This window comes from Pelophylax lessonae (genome assembly GCF_965119305.1).
Source record: "Pelophylax lessonae genome assembly, chromosome: 1".
Lineage (NCBI taxonomy): Eukaryota > Metazoa > Chordata > Amphibia > Anura > Ranidae > Pelophylax > Pelophylax lessonae.
In genome coordinates this window covers 627,733,371-627,748,696 of record NC_138768.1, presented here as the reverse complement: position 1 = coordinate 627,748,696, position 15,326 = coordinate 627,733,371, and positions in this window count along the sequence as shown.

The window sequence follows — 15,326 nt, the reverse complement described above, 5'->3', positions numbered from 1 at the left end:
CAGTCTTAAACATAGATATCAAATATTCCAGCCACCCCCATACAAAGCTAGCCAACAACTTAGCTTGTTCTGGAACTTGCTTTCTTTATTGAACAGTGACACAGTTTATATACAGCATGGACATCCCCCTCCTGATCAGATTACCCCACCAGGTCAGGTGCTTGATTACATTACCCTATGCAGATGAAATTGTATACAGAAATATAATTGCCATCTCTAAAGAACAAGCAACACAAACAGTATACTATTTCCACTCAGCAACTAACAGATGACAGTGATTCAATCCACCTGAGCTGTCCTCGAGCTCATGAAATACAATACACATTATCATAAGTGTAAACACAGAACCTATTGTAGATAACAGGTGAGTATATCAACATATTTAACATTGTCTGGAAGACAGGTGGCTGAGCTGATGATATTAGCATCTGCTATGAGTCTGACAGTTTGAAGCAGTCTTCACATATTTCCTGAGATATATGGCTGATAAATAACACTGTCCCATTTGAAACCATATTCTCAGTGTTCATTAAGTACCCGTCTTTTACTCCCAGTGACGGTGAGTACCGTCACAGTGGGTCTCTACAGTAGACTTATTTGGAACTCTACAAAGTGTTTGGCTGTAGAGGTAACCTAAAAGTAACAGCAGCCTCTGTTGATGTTAAAGGTTGTGTTGCTGAAGGTGTGCCAGTAGACTTAGTTCACATTGGCATTAAACGCCTATTCAAATGATACAATGGACAGCACATTGTGCTGTTCATACTATCAAAACATGAAGCGTTAGCGTAGCTTCAAAATTGAAACCTCGTGACGAGTCAGGAGGTGTTTGAAGCCTTTCTACGCCTCCCATTCAAGTCTATGGTATCACTTCGCAAATACTTTGGCAGGCATTTGCAGTGTGGTTGTGGTGTGTTAAAATTAGTTTAATTTCTGTAATATCCCATTTGTGAAGCAGTTTTAACATGCCTTAATGATCATCAAACACTTCAAAACTGCACATAGGGTGTTTGGGGAGTGTTTAAAGCTAAAGCTCATTGACGCGAGTCTTACACCCATACTAAAGCTATAGGAGCGTTTGTTAAGCGTTAGAAATGTAGTCAAGTGTAAACAAGCCTTTAAGTGCTTATTTTGTTAAACATGCAATCCCAACCTGGACAGTTATTATTTATTTTGGGGGGGACTCTCTTGATCATAAGCCCACGTAGTGACAAAGGGGCAGATACCAGTGAAGATTGTGGACTCAATACAGGTGCTGTAAACTAGTTAGACCAAGCTAGGCCTTGTCTAGAGTTCTCAAAAGTAGCCATCTGGGTTTACATGTATCTCTGAATAGTAAAATATTGTTTGCTGTACATTATATGCCTATTCAAACAAGAGATCACCTGGCATTTCTGTTTTAGCCATGCATTTGCATAATGCATAATGCTTGCATATTTCACACAGTGTCTCTCCTGCATTAAAAGAGTTTAAAAGAGTTTACATATCACACTTTAGCCATGATGTACTTCATAGTATTTCAGGTTGGATTTATTTCCATTTCAGTGCCTTTTGCCAACAAGTACCAACAATCAACTGGTTCCATCATGTGCTACCAGATGAGCCTTTTTGTTTTTCTTCATTTTAACTTCTAATTTAGGAGAATAACTGATTCTGTAAATTACTGAAAAGGTATTGTTGCAATCACACCAAGCATACATTCACCCATTACTAAACATCCATTGTTTGGTGGTCTGTGGTCAGTGTCCTGTTTGAACACTGAATTATTACAGTGGAACTTTCAGTGTCTTTACTGGTCTGCATTAATACCCTCCTTACATGTCACAATATACATTATCTGTATATTTTGCCAAAACGCTCCATGTTTTCTCAGTTAAAAAGCAGTCACTGAGCTCCAGTTGAGTGACTTTGCTTAGGCTGAGTTGAAAGTAGATTCTGATGCCATATGATGTCAGAGCAAAGATGGCTCCGTCATTTTTAGAAAAGCATATAAAGGCATGGTAAGGGGGAGTGTTGGGATATCTCTACGAGGCAATAAATACATAAGTGACACAAACACAGAAGGCCCCTTTCACATGACCGTTCCAATCAGGTCCACCTGTCAGTTTTGCAAGTGGACCTGATCTTGTGGTCCATTCACCGTTGTAGATCAGTAGGTGTAAATGGAAGTGGATAGTCATCCAAGCTGGGATCGAGTCCAGAAGCGGGAAGTAATCCAAGCCTGGGTCGAGTCCAGACGCAAGTAGTCTGCCAATGCCGGGTTGTCTGCCGATGCCTGGTCATCTGTCGATGCTGGGTCATCTGCTGGTGTGGGGTCTAGAGCCAGGAGAGTCGTCAGCCAAGCCAGGTCATACACGGACAAACAGGAAAACAGAAGACTGCTAGCAGAGATGCACCTTGGAGCACAAACACAAGGGCAAGGACTGCAACCCATCAGGTGATAGATATAGTCAGGTGTGCAGCATCATCACTGTGCGACACCCAGGCAGCAGGCAAGTGAAGTGATGATACAATGAGGGTTTATAGGAGGCAGCAGTCTGCACATGTCCAAGATGGCTGCCAACAGGAGGGCAAGGTAAGACCTTGACATCAGATCTGAGGGTAGTCGGGTGGACAGCAGAGCTTGTTTATACCCTGATGTCCATAGAGCAAAGCAAGCTCTGTCTGTGTCCGCTGTGCAGAAATTGAGCAGACTTGGATCTTTTATACATCCACTCTGCTCTGATCAGCAGGGGATTGGCGTACAGATCCCCTGTTGACCAAAACAGAGTCCATCCCATGTAAAAGGGGCCTTAGTTGGCCTGCATATACTGAACATTAAAACTATATCTAATGCAAGGTCAACTTTAACCAGCTGGACAGTACTACATCTTGACTGTGGGTGTCCTAAACTCTGTTGGGTGGATATCTTATTATTATTCAGGAGCAAGTGATACAAAAGGTAATAAGCATGTGGGGATAAGTTAATGGGGAAGGTAAGAGTACCATTTTTTAGGTGGTGATGGGAATAGGCTTCCCTGAAGAAATCATTTTTCAGGGACTCCTTAAAGGTAGCCAAAGTAGGAGACACATTGAGGTAGGGGATTCTAGATGAAAGGGGGAGGTTTTGAGAAGCCCTGTACGTATTCATGGGAGGAGGTTATGAAGAAGTTAGGGTTTAGGAGGTGTAGGCAGGAGCAAAGAGGACATTTTAGGTGATATTTTGAAATTAGATTGGTTATGTAATTCAGGGCAGAGGTGTGGATGATTTTGTATGTTGCTGTTATCATTTCAAAATGTATTCAATAAGAGAGCCAAAGCAAGTGGAGGGATTGGCAGTTATTGGCAGAGGAGGAAGAGGGCAATGAATGGTTGCTAAGCCTGAATGGGCATAGCCTGTTTAGAGGTAGGCCTATGAGGAGAGAGAGTAAATTAGTAGCTTGATGGTGTTGTTGGTTAAGAATGTCTTTATATTGGAAATGGTGTTGAGGTGAAGGATGTAAGATTTGGACAGTGATAAGATTTGGTGCTAAAAGGAGTGGCAGGAGTCCAAGATTACAGCTAGCACCTAGAGGGGAAGGAGTGATAGTTGTGTTATTGATTTTAATGAAAAAGTCAGGGCAGGGGAACAGGGGGAGGAAAAATTATCAGCTCAGCTTTGCAAAGATTGAGTTTGAGACGTAGTATAACAGCCATACTTATAATTCAGTAAATTAGTGATGTATGTGGAGACTTGAAGGGGTGTGATGAGGAGTTGAGAAATATAATCTTAATATTGTTAGCTTAAATATTTGAACTAATGGGTTACATTTTTTACTTGTATATATTTGGAAATATGCTCGATTTTCAGTAATGTTACCACTTTTTTTCATGGACAGCTTTAAACTATATCAACAAGCTAAAGTTTACATGAGCAGTACCCAGACTTATTACCTCTGCAACATTCCATTATGAGATGTAACGCTCCAGAGAGCATTTCATAGCAAGCTGAATGTGGTATGAAGAATGATATGAAACAATATAAAGCGAAAGAAAAGTACTACAACTCTGCATAGCACAATATGTTATCTCACATTTACAGCACTGTCCATTGTGCAAGCACCAATAGCTACAAATTTCAGAATACATTTTCTACAGCATATGATCCTCAGATCTGAAAGGGAAGCCAGTCAAATGCTGACAGATGTCTCTCCACTGCTAGTAAGAAATGTCCTTGCTAAAGCCTGCCTGTGGGCATTTGATGTGTTTGCCAATGAGTTTCTTAATAAAAAATATTTAATTAAAACTATTCCATGCAGGGATCAGTGAAACACACCCCTTTTATGAAGGTTCTGAACTCACAGCAATAGAGAAGAAATCCAAGAAGCCAACTGGACATATTTTGTCTAGTGTAGAACTGGATTTATTACTTTCTTAAAATATTTCAAAAGGAAAACTATTCAAGATAAATCAATTTACTCCATGGAACGGTGGACAGGAAAGTGCTTTCCAGCATTGCCATGGTCTGGGACCCAAATTTCTTAGTCTATGTAGCCCTGTTCTTCTTTTTGCTGTTTTTGCTGATTCTCCTGATCTTTGTCTTAATTTACCAACTGAAGGACTCCATAACTAGCAAAACTGTTTTACAGTCAAGACATTCAATGAGTTTTAGAGAAAATAAGGTAACCGACCCTGCTCTGCTCATTTCACCTAAAACTCACTTATAATATTACCAGTCTATGGATAATGGTAAGTTTTCACCAGGTACACCGTTTATACCTATTTGTTACATTCATGTGATAGATTCTTTTGAAAACGTAAAAAATGAACTAGTTTTGCATCTTTATTATCTTAATAGCATGTCATAAAAATGCAAAACCAAAAATGATGATTTTATTTTGTATTTAAATAAATCTTAAAAAAAACAATATTAGAAATGGGTGAGAAAAAGGCATATATATGAATGAATATGTTTTTTCACAATCAAAATAAAAACTGCCAAAAAATACATTCCTGGATATTTCTGCTCATACTTTACTTGATAATTGTATGCAATTAAATCTTTCTGAAGCTGAAATCATTCTGGATATACTAAGTTAAAAAATATTAAAAGATAAAAATGCTTAAAGGGCAGTTCCGTGACAACTGAGGAAGAGGGACTGTCTGAACTGGGAGACGGGTGACTAATGTGTGTGAACTATTTACATTTACATCCCTCATCTTCCAGGCTACTGCATGAAATGTCCCTCCCAACTGACTTCATGGATTCATGGCATCTTTCTTACAATGAATGTCAGTCCATAGCAGATAACAGCGGAAAGCCTGTTAGAGTATGCAAGAATAGACTACAGGTACTGCATATTATATACTGTATACAGAATAAGTATATCTTTTGTATGTTGTACATTCCAAGCTTTTTCTAATCAATATTTTTAAAAGCTATGACTGCATGCCAGGATTTTTTGTTTCTATTGTCTATAGTTAATTTAGAGGAAAAATTAAAGCGTATCTATGGTCAAAATGTAAATGGACATTCATTTGTTTATTTTTCAATATATAATTTTTAAGGGTGTGGTCACACTTGAAGTCGCAGCTCATTATTTGTTGCCTTTAGCGCGGTTATAACCTTCTTTTTATATATTAATTTTCACCTTGCATTTAATTTTATTTTGTCTATAACATATCTAAGCAAAGGGGGAAAGGTGGCTCTCTACAGGCCATGCACCCTTTACGAAACACCCATTTTACTGACCACACTCACTTTTTGCTATGCCACATGCTATGAGCACAGCATTTTTCTTCTCAATGTCTACAAAGCAGGCATCCTGTGTTGTGTGCCACATTTTTATTCTCAACCCCTTAACATTGTCCCTACTATTTATTTTCAGATCTTTGCAACTGTGGTTTATTTTTGTGCCAACTGACACTGGTTAAAGAACTGATTTTAGCACTTTCTAATCAGCAATGTAAGGGACAGTGTTACACCCTTTTAGCTACTGCACTCTGTAGGCTTTGTTTTATGTCATATACAGTAGTTCTGACCAAAGTGTTCCTTGTCTCAACAGTTGTTGGTTGCTGATGTAGCACTGTCCCCGTAGGTCTTGCTGTGTGTTGACTTCATGGGTCTCCCTCTGATTACCTGCAGACAGTCACTATGGGATTTTTCACACATCCATCCTTACTCCCAATTGCTCGTTACACAATAAACAGTCTAGGGTATTTGGTCTTATATTTATTATGGAACTTCGATGGGAGAAGGGAATAGTGGGATACTCCAACTTGAACTATTTACAGTAGATAAGGACAACTCTCACTTGGGCTCACCAGGGTATTTGTGGAAGCAGACACACTGCTTTGACCATACTTCCACTTGTATGGAAGAAGCAGTAAACTTGATGCAATGACATTATCTTCAGGACACTCTCTAGCATCCCCTTGACTGACACCCGTCAACTGACTCTTCTAGCAGAAGGGGTGGCCCTCACAAGACAGGCCCCATGACACAGATCTGTACTCACTGTAGGCAGAATCAGATCCTTTCCAGTGTCTCCCTTCCAGTCAGTTCTGCAGGACCTCTGGGTTCAGCTTCTCTCTGACTCTCGGGCTCTCAGGCTGACCACCTGAGGCTGCATGGCAGCTTCTACAGAGGGGGGGGGCAGCTGCCCCTCCCTCTGGGACCATCTGAAAGACCCTGAGCACATGTGTCCTTGGCATTTATACAATATCCCAGCATGCATTGAGGCACTTTCCTCTACCAATCACCATGGCTGTAGTATATTCCTGTGCACTCATTTGTCAGGTTTCCTCCCACTGTCCAATATGTCTCCCTATTAGACCAATATGAAACACTTCAGACAATCTGGGCTGCACCTGAGCACCATGAGTGGACCTCACCAATAGATCCTGCTCTCTGGTAGGCAGAGAGCAATATACATTTACCTGGCAATCTCTCTGGTAAGCAGAAAGACCCCAAAACTATACTCTCTCTTCTAGCACCTACCTAGGAGGGTGCTATACTAGTATTTCCCAACTGGTGTCATTCCTTTTTCTTTAAAGTGGGAGTAAACTCCCTTGGTTGATTTTTACCTATTGGTAAGCCCATAATAAGGCTTACCTATAGGTACAGTAAATATCTCCTAAACGTGCACAATTTAGGAGATATTTACTTGTGATGCTGCCAATGATGTCACCGACGCATGCGCTCTGAAGGAACCACATACCCGTGCTGTTCCTTCAGGGCCCTGTGCATTGAACAGTGACTCCTGCATGCACCCTGGAGACCGCGAATCAGGAAGGAAGACAGGGTGAATATGGAAGCCCTGTCAGCAGTGACAGCGTGCCGCTGGAGGGCTTTGTTTTAGGGAAAGTTTCACATAATGTGCTAGTATGCAATGTTTTGCAACAAAGCATGTTCTCTAGGACAATATATATATATATATGCACACATACACTATATTACCAAAAGTATTGGGATGCCTACCTTTACACGCAGATGAACTTTAATGGCATCCCAATCTTAGTCCGTAGGATTTAAAATTGAGTTGCCCCACCCGTTCCAGCTATAACAGCTGCAACTCTTCTGGCAAGGTTTAGGAGTATGTCTATGTGAATGTTTGACCATTCTTTCAGAAGCGCATTTGTGAGGTCAGGCACTGATGTAGACAAGTGGGTCTGGCTCGCAGTCTCTGCTTGAATTCATTCCAAAGGTTATCTATCGGGTTGAGGGGCAGTCCAGTCACATTCCTCCACCCCAAACCCGCTCATCCATGTCTTTATGGACCTTGCTTTGTGCACTGGTCCAAATCATTTGGTGGAGGGGGATTATGGTGTGGGTTTGCCTTTCAGGGGTTGGGCTTGGCCCCTTAGTTCCAGTGAAGGGAACTCTTTACGCGTCAGCATACCAAGACATTTTGAACAATTTCATGCTCCCAACTTTGTGGGAACAGTTTGGGGATGGCCCCTTCCTGTTCCAACATGACTGCGCACCAGTGCACGAGGCAAGGTCCATAAAGACATGGATGAGAAAGTTTGGGGTGGCGGAACTTGACTGGCCTGCACAGAGTCCTGACCTCAACCCAATAGAACACCTTTGGGATGAATTAGAGTGGAGACTAATTTTTTTAAAAGCAGAATTAAGCCCTCTAATCCTTTTTAGTTAAGAAAGTTTTCATCTTAGGCTTTGTTTGATATGCAACTGCCATGGTCCTGCACATGAGATCAGTTATGATGCCAGCCATTTGATGGTTTGACAGTTTGACTGAGAACACAACCAGTTATCATTCCTGACATGCTGGGAGTAGAACTGTTTTTTGAAACGGTTAAATCCATAGGTTTCGTTCTGCTTTAACTTTCCCTAAAACTTTATTTTTATTACATAGGGAACAAAAAGACCCCTACGTGATATAATATTTTTAATGAGAAACCAGGGGTCTTTAGGACACGTGGGGTTGATATACTAAAATTGGAGCTCTCAGATTCTGGTGCAGCTGTGCATGGTAGCCAATAAGCGTCTAACTTCAGCTTGTTCAATTAAGCTTTGACGATAAAACCTGGGCACTGATTGGTTTCTATGCAGAGCTGCACCAGATTTTGCACTCTCCAGCTTGAGTTAATCAACCCCCTGATGTCTAACCTGCATTCCATTGAAGCTAATAGAATGCATATCGCATTCTATTAGCTTTTTCCCTGACCACAAGGACGAGGAAAAGTGACACTAGAAAGCAGATGTGATATTTTTTGTGTCACTTCCAGGCTAATTCTAGCTAAGGGAATATCACTGAATGGAGGTTCGCTATTCTCCCTCCCCTTCACCTAGCCACACCTATCTCCAAGTGGGGCAGTGAAGCTCGGGAAGAATGGCAGGGGGTTCGTACTGGGGGGGGGGGGGTCGTCACACTCCAGAGGTGGCAAAAAAGTGATTGGGTGCAGCCACTGGATTGCTTTTATTAGAAAGCGGATGATTGGCTTGTAGGGTGTAAACACACTCCTCGTGGCTGAAGCCCTGGGAGTTTGTTTGAAATCCCCCACTGCCACCACCATAAGACATACAGCAGTGGCAGTAAAAGGGTTAAAGCATATCTAAACTCAAAAACAAAAATGTAATATATAATACACCTTACCAGTCCACAGATATGGTGGATGCATTTGTTTTCTTTTTTAGCCTTTTTACCTATTTATTTTTTTCTGGTGAAATCCAGCCAGTTACATACTTCTTGTTTTAGAGTGGCTACCCACTCCATCTATAGAAGAGCATTGTATTCACCATTGGACAGTAACATTTTTAACTTGTAGGGAAGGTAGTGTTAGATAAAATAGTACATTTAGGTGGATTAGGTTTACATCTGTGCAGGTGTGGTACCGAGTGTAAATTGCATGCGTTCTCACACCTGCAGCAAAAACGCTCTGCTGTTTAGCAGACATGTGGGGGTTACCATTAATTCTTAAAAGAGAAGTATGGGTTTGGGTTTTCTTTTAAATCATACTGCTGTATCTGTCTCCCGCCGTCTCTAAGGGTAAGAACTGAGTGATCAAACACTGCTGATCGCTCAGTTCTCCCTGCTGCTTTGAGCAGAGAGCTGGGACTCTCAGTCACTGCTGTCTGCTCTGCTCCACCTATGCTCACTGGCGTGCTGGGCTGTGGAGGGGATCAGCTCGCTGTGAGGCTGAGACAGGTGCCAATCCAGGGTTCTGGGCAGATCCCAAACATAAGGTCTCCATCTTTCCCCAGCCAGGACTGGCTCTGTGACGTCAGCCGACAGTGGATTTCAGCCCGCTGTCTGCTGAAAATGGGTCACAGGAGTGTAGAATAAACTGCACTCTTGTGATCCACAGAAGTACAGCCTTTTATGAAATCCCCACACATTGGAATCTGCAGTGGTTTTAGGAAGGGTGCAAGGACCTTTTGACAGTGTTTCCTGCAGGTACTGCAGCCCATTCAAATGAATCGGCTGCTGTGCTCGTGCAAACGCGGCCTCACGGAAACTGCATAGATATGAACTTAGCCTAACTCCAGCTAACAATTTTAAAGCAGTTACAGAAACAGCTACCCTCCTTTTGGAATAAAGGTTTTACACAATTAAACAAAAGCTGACCATTATAAGCACCCCTGTTGTTGTTGGTTTGTCTTAACCTTCTAATTGCAGCTTTTGCTGGACAGCTTGGTCTGGTAAAAGAAGTGAAAAAAAAAAAGATACAAACTTACTGGATGGATCACCAGCTGAAAAAAAAGGAAAAAAAAAAAAAACTAAATTAGAAAACAATTGCAGCCACCACATCTAAGGTTTGGCAAGCTGCAATATATTACATTTTTGTTTTTGGGTTAAAATACCCTTAAATACAATAAAAAACTGCTATTCGCAGACATTTATTTACTTTTATCCAGGAAAGAACGCTTAAAATCTAATTATGTATTCCAATACCTCATTTTTTTAAAGAATGCTTTAAAACACTTTAGCTGTTTTCAGACAATTTCAAATAATTTGTGTATTAAGGAATATGCTGTTAAGGTAAGTAACTCAGATCATACATTAACTTTGCAGCTTCTCCCTCCCTTGCTCCCCTATGAGTGGGATGGTAATGGTGTGTTCATAACAGCCTGTTAAAGTATACAGTACTAAGAATTCTTTACATTTTTCTCAAACAGAGAGCTCACATTTTTACATGAATTCTTTTACCATCACATTTGCATTCCAAGTCCTGTTCTCTTACCTCTGTCATGTGTGCTATATTTATGTTATAGCAAAGGGTAGAAGGTCAAAAATCTATGAGGTGTCCAAGCTAATGTTCATAACGAAGCCTCTTTATTATGAAAGGGAGTATGTTTTAAATGAGAAAAAAAAAAGGACGGGCAATCAGCTATTTTAAAACTAGAAAGTAACACATTTTTGATGATTATACAGATTAATATTATAGTGTATTTCAATTTTAAAGGAGAAGTATGGCCAAAGCTTTTTTGGCTCTTCTTCTCCTGTAGGTCACAGGAGTTCACTTAGTTTTATACTCCTGTGACCCAGATTCAGCCAACAGCGGGCTAAATCCTGCCGTCGGCTTATGTCACAGAGTCGGTCCAGGCTGTGCAGGGATCCCAACAATATTGTTGGGATCTACCCAGATACCTGACCGGCACAGAGTCGGTCAAGGCTGTGCAGGGATCCCAACAATATTGTTGGGATCTACCCAGATACCTGACCGGCAGCTCGTTCAGCCTCTTAGCGATCTCCTCCACATCCCAGTGCTCCAGTGAGTGCTAAAGGGGCAGAGCAGAGAGCCGGTGACAGTCACTGCTCTCTGTTCATTGAAGACCGAAAACTCAGCGATCAATGGTTTTTGATCGCTCAGGTCTCGTAGTAGAGCCGGCGGAGGACAGCTGCAGCATCAGATCGATGCTGCAGCCATCTAGGTGAGTATGTAGGTTTGTTTTTTGTGTTAAACCATACTTCCCTATTCAGTATCTCACAAAAGTGAGTACACCCCTCACATTTTTGTAAGTATTTTATTATATCTTTTCATGTGATAACACTGAAGAAATGCTACAATGTAAAGTAGTGAGTGTACAGCTTGTATAACAGTGTAAATTTGCTGTCCCCTCAAAATAACTCAACACACAACCATTAATTTCTAAACCACTGGCAACAAAATTGAGAACACCCCTAAGGTAAAATGTCCAAATTGGGCCCAATTAAACATTTTCCCTCCCCGGTGTCATGTGACTCGTTAGTGTTACAAGACCAGTTCCACTCAGAACAGGCCTTGCCATGGTCGACCAAAGAGGTTGAGTGCACATGCTCAGAGTCATATCCAGAGGTTGTATTTGGGAAATAGACGTATGAGTGCTGCACCATTGCTGCAGAGGTTGAAGGGGTCAGTAATTTATTCACTGCACCTCAGCAGTGGATTATGAGACGCTGGTGACGTCAGAGCCCTATAAAAGAGCTGTCAAACTCAGACAGAAGTTAGTTAGGCAGAGAGAGTCTTAGGTTAATCAGCTGGCGTGGTGGTGTAGCTGGTAGAATAACGGGCTTGCAATTTGGAGGCTATGGGTTTAAATCCCCTGGCCAGCGGGTGATTAATAGTCACTTAAATTTAAGCCTTTAAAATTAATTTGTGATTGTTCAGGTTCGTATGTTCGCTAGAACATTTCCCCTGTTCGAGATGTTCTGGTGCGAACTGAACAGGGGGGTGTTCGGCTCATCACTACTATTCACAATGGTGAGGACAACTAACTTTAGAATGCGGCAAGGCCGCTGCTTCACCCTGCCACTGATGTGAAGATAGATTAAGTGTTCTCGCTTAAATTACTCTTCAGGGTTCTAACTTGGCATCCCCTTTCTCACTTGCTGTGTGTGATGACACCCATCCACTGACTCTTCATTGGAGTGGTTCCCTTTCCTGGGCAGACCCCCAGCATGCTTCCCGGTACTCACAGACACTGTTTTTCCCAAGGTTGCCCTGCCTCCAACTCCACCAGTCAGCTTTAATGGACCTCCTGGCTCAACTCCAAACTTCTGGCTCACAAGGCCGACCGCCTGTGACCACCATCCACAGCAGCAGAAGGAGAGACTAAAGACACCCTTCTTCTGGGACCTGGCTTCCCGCCCAAAGACACCCTGTCACGTGTGCCCTTGGCTTTTATAGCCTATCCCAGGGTGCACCATTCATCTGTGCCAACCCACTGAGATAGCTAAAAAAGCCTGTGTGTCACTGGCTGGGTTTCCTCCACTGTCCAACAAGCCTCCCCATTGGACACAGCGGGGACACTCCCTCAGCCCAGATGAATCACACATGGACACATGCAACAAGCCTAACTAATGATCAGGCTCCCCTGATAAGCAGAAGAAGATACTAGGCTTTACCTACCTAGCACCTACCTAGGAGGGTGTTACAATTGTATAAGTACAAGAAGCATGCATGTTCTTACTTTAAACTTGGTGTGCTTTGTGTATGTCTTCCAGATCTATGCAGTAATCCAGTGTGAAACTTTCCCTCTGTGTAGGAGTTGACTGTATTAAGACCAGTTACTGCTGTTCTCTCTTTCTGTGAAGGGTAACTGGCCATTTCTCCTTCCCCCTCCCAGTAGTGTGCTGCAGGCAGTGTGAAGTGGGTGGAACCTGCTGAGACCCTTCCACAGCTCTGCTCTCTGCACAGGCTACAGTGCCTTGAAAAAGTATTCATACCCCTTGAAATTTACCACATTTTGTCATGTTACAACCAAAAGTGTAAATGTATTTAATTGGGATTTTATGTTATAGACCAACACAAAGTGGCACATAATTGTGAAGTGGAAGGAAAATGATAAATTATTTTCAAATCTTATTACAAATAAATATCTGAAAAGTGTGGCGTGCATTTAGCCCCCCTGAGTCAGTACTTTGTAGAACCACCTTTTGCTACAATTACAGCTGCAGGTCTTTTTTGGTATGTCTCAGGACCTGGGACCTCTTCTGTGTCTGGCGTTGATTCTTCTCGCTGGGCTATCTGGGATATTGGACAGCTCCCTGGCAGATCTATTGGACAATCCTGCCTCATCTATTGGACAACCCTGCCTCGTGACTTGATTGCTATTGAACCTTGCACTCCTTGCTCCTACCATGAACTTCCTAAATAAGCCTTGCCTCTGCACTTCCTGTTTATTTCCAGATTATTGTGGTCTGATTCTGCATACTACTTGAGCTACTTCTATTGCTGTTGGGAAAACGACTTTGGCTTGTGACCCCGACTACTAAACTCTCCTCCTACATCGACCTTTGCTTGTGACCCCCACACAGATTATTGGTCTAGTAATTCAGACTTTCCTATCTCTCGCAGACCTGAGAACTGAGCTCGCCTGACATTGTTGGCCATTGGTCTCCCATCATTACAGGTATTCTCCTTACAGTATGTTTCTACCAGCTCTGTACATCTAGAGAGTGAAATGTTTGCCCATTCTTCTTTGCAAAATAGCTCAAGCTCTGTTAGATTGGATGGAGAGAGTCTGTGAACAGCAATTTTCAAGTCTTGAAAAAGATTCGTAATTTAGGTCTGAACTTTGATTGGGTCATTCTAACACATTAATATGCTTTATCGAAATCATTCCATTGTAGCTCTGACTGTATGTTGTCCTGCTGGAAGGTGAACCTCTGCCCCAGTCTCAAGCCTTTTGCAAACTCTAACAGGGTTTCTTCTAAGATTGCCTTGTATTTGGCTCCATCCTTCTTCCCATGAACTCTGACCAGCTTTCCTGTCCTTGTTAAAGAAAAGCATTCCCACAACATGATGCTGCACCACCATGTCTCACGGTGGGGATGGTATGTTCAGGGTGATGTGCAGTGTTCATTTTCCACCACATAGTGTTTTGCTTTTAGTCCAAAAAGTTAAATTTTGGTCTTATCTGCCCAGAGCACCTTCTTCCACATGTTTGCTGTGTCCCCCACATGGCTTCTCGCAAACTTCAAACGGGATTTCTTATGGCTTACTTTAAACAGTGGCTTTCTTCTTGACACTTTTTCATAAAGGCCAGATTTGTGGAGTCCATGACTAATAGTTGTCCTGTGGACAGATTCTCCCACCTGAATTTTGGATCTCTACAGCTTCTCCAGAGTTACCATGTACCTGCTTCTCTGATTAATGCTCTCCTTGTAATGCCCTTCTTGCCCGGCCTGTCAGTTTAGGTGAACGGCCATGTCTTGGTAGGTTTGCAGTTGTGCCATACTCTTTCCATTTTTGGATGATGGATTGAACAGTCCTCCGTGAGATGTCCAATGCTTGGGGTATTTTTGTTGTAACCTACCCCTGCTTTAAACTTCTCCACAACTTTATGCCTGACCTGTCTGGTATGGTCCATGGCCTTCATGATGCTGTTTGGAGGGCTTCACAGAACAGCTGTATTTATACTGAGATTAAATTACACACAGGTGGACTCTATTTACTGATTAGGTGACTCCTGAAGGCAATTGGTTCCACTAGATTTTAGTTAGGTGTATCAGAGTAAAAAGGGCTTAATACAAATGCATGCCATACTTTTCAGATATTTATTTGTAAAAAAATGTAAAAACAATTTATAATTTTCCTTCCACTTCATAATTATGTGCCACTTTGTGTTGGTCTATCACATAAAATCCCAAAAAACATACATTTACATTTTTGGGTGTAACATGACAAAATGTGGAAAATTTCAAGGAGTATGAATACTTTTTCAAGGCACTGTATGTACAGCATAGTGATGATGTTACCGCTACTTTTACTTTTAAGGTATTCACTGGGATTGTAAAGGCATTTTCATGTACAGAATTCAGCTATAAGTTTTTTTGTGATGTAGTGGGGAACATTAGAACCCCTGACAGGATTTTATTGATGTCTGAGGTGAAATCCCTACAATGGGAACACAGACAGCAATT